Below are 8,842 nucleotides of genomic sequence, written 5' to 3'. Positions count from 1 at the left end.
GAGGGCTCTTGGCACCAGCGCCTGTGGAAGCAGGGGAGGGGTTGAGTTGTGACACTCCAGCTGCCCACATGGGACACTGCTGTGGGGATGGTCCTTTCAGTGGGTCCCCCTTGGGGTGAGGGGACTGGGCTATGCGCCTCTGTATTGATCTGACAATGGATGCATGGACTTCAAAGAAGCAGTTTTCTTCAACGAAGACCAAAACCAAATGAGGCTGACAGCTGAGGGCTATAGGGGAGAGGGAACCCGGGCCCCCTTCGCAGGAAGAGGGATGGGGAACCTCTGCCCTGCTCTATCTCACAGGAGGAGGGGTGGGGACCCCTCCTGGCCCCCAACCTCCAAGTCGCAGCATGAGGAAGAGTGGGGGACACCCTGCCCCCCACCCCTGATCCCCCTGGCAACAAGAGGAGGGGTTGGGGGCCCCCCTCCTCACTCATGTACCTCAAAGAAGGGAAAGCACTTCTGGGCACTCAAGGCAGCTTTCAGAAGGCTTGCCCCCCTACCCTTTCATAGGCTTTCTTACAAGATTTTGAAAGTTCAGTTATGAATTATATATAAGGAAATAATACTGTAATCTAGCTACATTTGTGTGTTTTAGAAGTCTGTTTATGTGTCTTGTTTTCATGGATGTGTTGGTCACTGTCACCCACAGTCTGAGGAGAATGTTGTCAGATGCAGAGGACAGGGATCTGTTTTGTCTTTTTTTTTTTTTTCCCTGCGCGCTGTTCACAAACAGCCGGCATAGCAAATAACAACCCTCTAGATAATACAAATGGGTAAATACTGCCAGGACTTGTTACATAAAGTGCTAAAAAATATAACTTGAGGATGTAACCACTGAGTTTCCCACTATCAGAAATTCCAACATCTGTTCCAGCCACAAGGTGGAGGGTGGCGAATGTTGCAGAGCAAAAATAAGAAATTGTAAATCTTTTATCCCGAACCTCTGGGTGGGATTGATAGTGGAGGAAAATGCATTAAAGAAGAGATTTGGCTCTCATCACTCTTGAAAGCGCACGTCAGCTCACTTTGACATTCTGAGTGTAACAGGTGAGAGCTAAGGAAGGACTGGGGTTCAAGGGACCCCTTTCAGATTTGCAGGGAAGGCAGGAGAAAAACATCCTCTCTAAATCAAGGCTCCTGCGTTTTTAAAACATTCTCTGGCACACCACTGGTTTTCACATCCACTTGCTTTCCTAAGGGCTTCCCTTATCTAAACACTCTGCCCCCTCAGCCACGCTCACACCCCATCCTGACTCTCCCATCTCCCACACACTCATTCTTGACAGCAATGTGAAATCACACCTGCTTGGTACCTGTGACATCTCTCAGCTGCCTGGACCCCTGTAGGAAGGTGAACCTCTGCACCCCGTCCCCCGTATCCCCCCCCCGCCCCACCCCAAGGTGAAAAGGCTCAGCGTTGGCCCACAGCCTGATATGCAAACCAAGGTCAGTCTCTGCCTTGGGCTGCAGTCCTTCCAGTGCTCTCTGAAGGACTGGCCAGTGTCAGGCAGCGACTACCTGATACCCTGGGCCAATGTCCCAGCAGCAGCATCGGCCAGTCTCAGGAAGACACTACTGGGATGGTGGGGGTGGATTTTTGAAGCTTTGATGGCGTTCGGTCCTTTCCTAGGAGGGGCTGGATAGCTGCCCTAAATCCAGGCTGATAAAATTCTGATCAGACCAACCCTGTGGGTCTGACGTGGTCTCAAACTCGAGGTCCACGGCCAAATTCAGCCCATCCGTTTCTTTTCCTTGGCCTGCACATGGTTTTTACTTATTTAAATTGCTTGTCAAGACACAAAACTGGAATGACTCCATGTGAGTCTGCATTTCTGACTTTTTTTTTTTCTTCCCAAGAATAAAAGGATTTGTTTGTAGAGTGTGATGTTTAAGAACATGAACTCTGCAGCCAGTTCCTGTGATCGAGAGCAAACTGCCCGTCCTTTCTGGACCCCGATGTTCTCATCTGTAAGCTATGAATAATAATGCCTACCTCAAATGCTCGCTGTCAGGTTTCAATGAATTCATATCAGCAACGCTTTCAGAACAGGGCCCACCGGATGTAAGTGTTAGAACAGTTACTATGTTGCTATAAACACTGGCCAGGCATTCACAACAGTCATCTCCGCTCACAGTAGCATACCACCCTTTGTGTAATAATGCTTCCTACCCCGCTCAACTCAGCGGCTCAACTCTGCTGCCTGACCTCTGAGTATTTGAGTTTGAGACCCCTGGCCTCAAATGAAAATGCAGTATTTGCCCATGTGGGATGTTTGTAAAGCCGTGAGGGTAGCACGGCCTCAGGCAACAGCTGCACATTTCCAAGGCACCGGGGAGTTTATAAGCGAATTAGGTGGCACATGATTTCCTGCTCCTGATTTGGCCATGTGACCTGGTTTGGGCCACCACATGAAGCAGAAGCGACTACCTGTTGGTTCTGGGCCTAAGCCTTACCTGTTTCACATTTTCACCATGACTCTTGAGAAGGAAAAGCTCAGGCAGATGCTAGTCCAGGACGAACTGATACCTGAAGCAGGGCTCCCCCAATTAAGGTGACCCAAGGAAAGGCAGCGCAGAATAGGGTCCCAGCTGACCTGCAGAAGTATTAGCAAACCCAGCAGAAATCTGCTGAAACCAGCCTACATCAGCCAATCCACAGTAAACCCACGCTTGTATGACGTGTAATAAATGGTTGTCATTTTAAACCAGAGTTTGGGGGTGGATTGTTATACAGCAAACTGTCCAATAGAACCCCTCAGTAACCAAACAGCACATTGCAGGTTTTTCCAGAATGTCGTGATGAAGCACCTGTGTTAGGTTGTATGACCATCAGCTCTCTGAGAACTGGGCTGCTCTCTAACTCACACGAAGAATCAAACATTCTAGGGTTGCAGTGTGCGAACACCAGCTGTCAGCTGGGTGCCCCCACCCTTCACACCACCTTGGACAAACCCTCAGGACACAGCAGGGTACAACCCAAATCATGGATTTTTCTCAGTTCCCAGAGCTTATTTTCTCATGGCTCTTGTCATGTCCACATCCTCCTACGTATATACAATATCACCAAGCTTGTGTTCGTTTCTCTTAACTGTTTATGCTGGCTACACACTGTTAAGGATGGACTGATGGAGACAGAGTCAGGAAGAAAAGTTAGGAAAGCTCCTGGTGATGTCCAGGTAGGAGATAGCGTTGGCTTGAATGAAGACTATAAGAGCAAGGAAGGAAATAAGTAAACAGATTCAATAATAAAAATAGAGCCAGTAACAACATTTATCAGATGCTTGTTATATGTCGACTACTGTTCTAAGAGAATCAACAGTCTTAGGACTTAGGTCTACTACTTCCTCCACTTTACAGGTGATAATGCTGAGGCTAAAATGACCCAATGTACGAGTGGTGGATTCAAACTCAGGAAATCTAGGTCCTGAGTCTAGGCTGTTAACCACTGCATAATTCTGCCTCTGCATTATATAAGACATTTGCAGATGGTAGAAGAAACAGGACCTCGTGATTGATTAGCCGTAGGGGGTAAGGCACAAAACAGTTCAAAAACATGATCTTGTTGTGTGTGTGTGTGTGTGTGTAGGGGAGTCAGATAAACAGATTATTTCAAAACAATCATGGGACAACTGTATGAAATAAGTTGTTCTGAATTTGTCTACCACAGCTGGGTACTCATTTCAATCTGGCAGGATAAGTGGAGGCTATTTGAGATCTGTTTGCCTCTTTGATTTTTCCACTTAATACAGTAGCCAAGACTTGACAAGATAAACAGCCGTTTGGAGTGAGAAAAAAAACTGGATATTCTTGGCTCTGTCTTGTTCTTTAAAAAAAAAAATCCTTGTTTGATGAGGAGCAGCATTTTTTTTTCTCTAGAACAAAGATCAATACTGGCTTTTTTGTTCAAGCTAGAAAATATATTTTTGTAATTTCTAAGAGATGACCGCTAGGAGCAGGGAGGCAGTGAGTCCTCATTTAATTAGATGCCCTAGAACTTTTGCTCCTTGACAAAAATTTTAAAAAGTGCTTTGAAAGAGGTCACTTTTGAGACATCCCCTCAGGGCACAGTATACAAGATAGCCTCAGAGTCCTTCACCCCCTGCTCTTGTCTTGGCTTGAAGTTAAGATTTCTTTCTGTATGACTCCACCTCATCTGAGTGACAGGTGCTATCTGGTAGAGACCAGATGACCAATTCTAGGATGAGGAATAGATCTCTGGGCCTTGGAATTAGACACGTGATGGAAGAGATAGATCAGTGCCAATTTGGATACTTGAGATAGAATTCCAAAGATTGGGGGGAGGGGAAAACTCAGAAAATCTGCGGCTAGATTTGGTATAAGCACAGAGCTCGGTAACAGAGACTAAATAAAAAGGTTGGGGAAATGTAAACATGGGGTTTTTCCAAGAAGTGAGGTACAAAGTTAGGAATAAAGAGGGAAATCCAAGCCGTTCTTGATGAACTAACTGGGCAGGAATGTAGAACCTCCTCTCTTGTAGGGTTCCAACTGTTTGCTACGAAAAAGAGTGTGAAAGAAGTGGCCTGGTTGATACGGAGCAGTCAGGACAAACACACACATACTTCGAGTTGTAATTGTCTCCTGTCAGCCACAGCCAAGAGGCTCTGAAATCAGGGTCCAGTCCGTCTTTGGCTTTTGCACATCTGGTCTCTGCTTTTCCTTAAGCTCACATTATTTTAAAACAAAAACACCGAGGATCATAGGGAACCCCATCCAAGCTACAGAAAGAGAGGGACATGTACATGAAACCCAAGGGAGGGAATGCAATCTTGACAGGAGGCTCTATGCCCAAGAGATGAAAAGTCACTACTTTCTCCATCGCTCCCTGCAGTAGCCATGTGTTGTGTTCTTCTTGATGCCTCCCTAGGAAGCTCAGAGTCAAGTTTATAGTTTCTCTGTCTCAAGTGGTTAAGGACATAATGCTATGCTTTTTTAAGTCATTTCTGGCTACATTTATTGCTCTTCTCATCTTGGTTTTTAATTACCTTGCATCTGTTTTGAATTTGGGCTTTCTATTTGGATGGTACATATTCTTTTGTGTCATATGACACCTTTTCTGAAAAGCAGATCAGCCAAACAACCAACTACAATACACATGTGAACATAAATGGACACACATGCACATATGCGATCATGTGATCTACATACACATGCTTATATTTTTTCTCACAGCACCACCCCCCTTACACCACCAACAGAACAGCTGAGAGCACTTCATAAGCAGTACTATCCAGAGAAAACATATCGTGTATTTGAATCATGGAGTCGGTGGGGTTATTTTGGTATTCTTATAAGGACTTAAAATTTCTAGACTTTAGAAACGAAAGACGCAGTTTGCAAAGATTCCAAAAAAAAAAAAAGAAAAAAAATTACATCCCATATGACCCTTGGCAGTGGAACGTTACCACCACTCTCATCAGGGGAGTCTTTTCCCCACACCTTGAGTTTCGGTTGGCCCAGTAACTTTCTTAGACCAATAGAAAGTGGTGGAAGTGTTATTATGCAAGTTTTGGAGCCTAGGTTTTAAGAAGTCTTGCAGTGTCCACCTTCACTCTCTTGGAATGCTTCTCTCAGTCTATCACATAAAGAAGTAGAACAGTCTATTGACAAAGGAGGAGCCATACGGAAACAAACCAAGCCACCCCACCTGCAGCCAGCTTCTCTCTCCACAGCAGCTCCAGTTCACTGAGCAAGCTGATGCCAGAGGCTGGAATGGAACTTGGCTCTCCAGGCCTCTAAGGCTCCAGGCCTTCAAGAGTGCATTCAACCCTGCACCTCTCCTCTTGGAGGGGGCAGCTGCTGCCTGAGCAGAGCTCTGTGGTACAGGGGGTGGGGGTGGGGGGGTGGGCAAAGGGCCAACACAGTGTGAAAAGACAGAGATGGAGCCCAACCAGTCAGCAGCTGGCTGCGTATCTATAAGCAAGTAACGTGACTTCTCTGGACCTCAGGCCCCTCTGTGGGATGAGCATGTTGGAGAAGTGAGTGCCCCAGGCCCCTTTAAGTTCTGTTCGTCCCTGACCATGTGACTCTAAAGCATGCCTTCTGAGCTCTTTAGTCACAGCAGGAGCTCAGGGATTTTACCATGACAGGCTGGAAGCCAGCAAGTGGGTGGCAGGGGGTTGTATTTCATTCTGTCAGCTCCCCTTCTTCTAAAGGGTAACATTGTCACTCATAGCTTATCTTGCTGTGAACTTTCCTTAATGGTTTCGTTGCATTCAGGCTCAGATTAATCATCCTGGGCAACAGGCAACACGACAAACTCATCACTAATTAATTGGCAGCAACACAAGACACCACGTTCCCTGGTGAAGACGGTGTCTTTCTAGATCAGCCTCCATCCTCCTAGGTCCTAATAATAGTGTGGGTGCCGTTTCATTCTCTGTGCTCATCATGGCTAAAAGTATAGGTGAATGTTTACCCAGGAAAGAATAACAAGGTGAAGACTTAGTTCAGGCAAGTGTGTTTCTGTGTACATCTTCATTCCCCAAACCAATGATGTATTAAGGGAGAAGGTCTATCTATCTTCCTATGTCTTGCCCATCTTACGTAAATAAAAACGTTTACCCTTACAGTGTTAAATAAAAATTCAATGTTATTGCTCCACGTGTAATACTGTAGAAGTGAAGGTGAGGTCATACCATAAATAGGCTCTGAATTTTGATTTTCAGTGGAGTTTTGTTTTTATCAAAGAGATTTAGGCACACTCAGCTCTGCATGTACCTGTGTGCAATGCTGAATCTCCAGCTCACAGAACAGAAAACGCTTCTTGAAGGAATGAATCAATCTCTTACAAAACGACTACCCTTTTCTCCGCTTTCTCACAATTTACTAATTCCTCCAGTCACAGTATTCTTGCTTTCGTCTCCACACCAGCCATCTCAGTATTAGTCAGGATTCTTAAAAAATTATAGAAGCTTAAACACAACTCAAACTAGCTTAGGCAAAAGAGGAACATTTTGGATCGTGTGTCTGGCAAGAAAGTTGGGGAGCTCATAGTGATCAAAGGACAAGATTTGGGTATTTGGGGCTTGAAGAGTCATCCTGAAACTCAGTGCTTCCAGGAAGAATCAATAAATCAACAAATCAATTCCTCTCTCTCTCCACCCCTCCCCACAAGAGGTTGGCCATCTGCAAACCAGGAAGCAGGCGGAGGGTTCCCGCCAGAGCCCAACCATTCTGACACCTGACCTTGGACTTCCAGCCACCAGAACGGTGAGACATCAGTGCCTGCTGTTGAAGCCATTCAGTTTGTGGTATTTTGTATGGCAGCCCGAGCTGGCTAATAAACTAGCTGGCTAGTTTAGTTTTCCTCTTATCTCTCTGATATTTTATCCTTTTATGATCTTTTTGGTTGATTTTTAACTAGTCCCATGTTTGCAAGTATGGTTATCACTTAGGCCTCCCGGAAATAATCTTAGGCTCAGATTTCCGACATGAGCTCCACAGGAACATATCTTGCCACCTACTATACATATAGTTCCACGGGTGTCTCACACTCAGAGGTCCAGCACTGAACACATTATTCCCCCAGATCGCCATCACTGCTCCCGTCCACACGCTTCACCTCTATGAATACACGTGCATTCACCCATTGATGCCTCCTTGTCCCTCATCCCAGACGCAAACACCCACCCAATTCTATAGTCACTGAGTGGTTCCGAGAACTCCATTTATCTTCACTTTTGCAGGCACCACCTTAGGGGATGTGACCTGCTCAGCTGGATTCCTACGACACTCTGTATCCTACGTGGCCTCTCTGAGCCCGGGTCGAATCTCTCTAATCTAGTTTACACTCTGCAGCCAAACGGAATCATGCCACTTCTCTGGACAAACCAAAGATCCTGCATGCTCTCGCACTTAATTGTGCCAGCATTAATTCTTGCTCCCGCCCCCATAACAGTCGCCACTTCAGTCCTGTGGATCTCCTTACAGTTCTTTTGGGCCATATGCCTCCCAGTAATGCCTCTGAATGTTTGCCCATTTTTTCTCTGTATCTAAAACATCCTTTCCATTGCTCTTTACCTGGGTAATTCCTTCCAATTTCAGCTTAGTTGGTCTTCCTTTGGGAAGTATTCTGTTTCCCAAGATTTAAGCAGATTCTTATGGGATCTCATGGACCATTGTATTAATCTTATTGTAGGGCCACTTTAGAGTATTATACATGACGGGTGCATTTGTTCCCGCATCCGTTAGAGCGTGAATCCCTTAAATGAAGGAGTAGTGTTTGGTGTCTGTTGTGGACACTTAATTGATATTTGTTTAATGAGAAAAATCAATAAAGTGATGAGTGAAAAAAATATAAAAATGTGCAAACCCATACCTGCACTCTAGTGGCACGGTGACTATAATTCATTCAGCTCAGCTCCTATTCAAACAAACAAACTCCACAGCATCACCGTTTTAAGGAAAATATGTTTGTAAGGTATCTTGTAAGTATTTTTAAGGCTTTATATACTAGAAGGTCAAGAAGTTTATTTGTCCCCTGTGCTAACTCCATTACCTTCTTGCAAATCTATTCTATCCATCAGTGTCTGCTGTTCAGAGGTCCTTAGAATAAAGATCTGTTTTGTCAGCAGTTGTCCTCTGGTGATAAATAAACACACATTAAAGCTCTCAGGTGGACTCTGTAAATTATATGTTCCTTTGTGTTACGTCTTTCCTTAATATCGATTTAATTGTTTTCTAATCATGGTGGAATAAACAAACACTGGTCATGATATTTTACCCAGATAATTAGCTCACTTAGATCTGTTTGCCTGTTTTATCTAGGCTATTGACAGATTTTACATGGGTGTGAATACATTTAGTGACAAAGGAAATG

The 8,842-nt window shown here is 44.9% G+C and overlaps 1 long non-coding RNA gene across 2 annotated transcripts in view; it reads left to right on the top strand.

Annotated features, from left to right (window-relative positions):
- Positions 1-8,563, top strand: part of LOC109387151 (uncharacterized) — a 12,072-nt gene extending 3,509 nt beyond the window's left edge. For both annotated transcript variants that reach the window (XR_002124923.1, XR_002124922.1), the window contains 2 exons: positions 7,139-7,233; positions 7,710-8,563. This is a non-coding gene — a long non-coding RNA (uncharacterized LOC109387151). The remainder of the gene's footprint in view (positions 1-7,138; positions 7,234-7,709) is intronic.
- Positions 8,564-8,842: the final 279 nt, after the last annotated feature.

This window comes from Hipposideros armiger, unplaced genomic scaffold (assembly GCF_001890085.2).
Source record: "Hipposideros armiger isolate ML-2016 unplaced genomic scaffold, ASM189008v1 scaffold_149, whole genome shotgun sequence".
NCBI classification, from domain to species: Eukaryota; Metazoa; Chordata; class Mammalia; order Chiroptera; family Hipposideridae; genus Hipposideros; species Hipposideros armiger.
The sequence above is the reverse complement of the archived record's forward strand: the minus strand, read 5'-3'. Positions and strand labels throughout refer to the sequence as shown.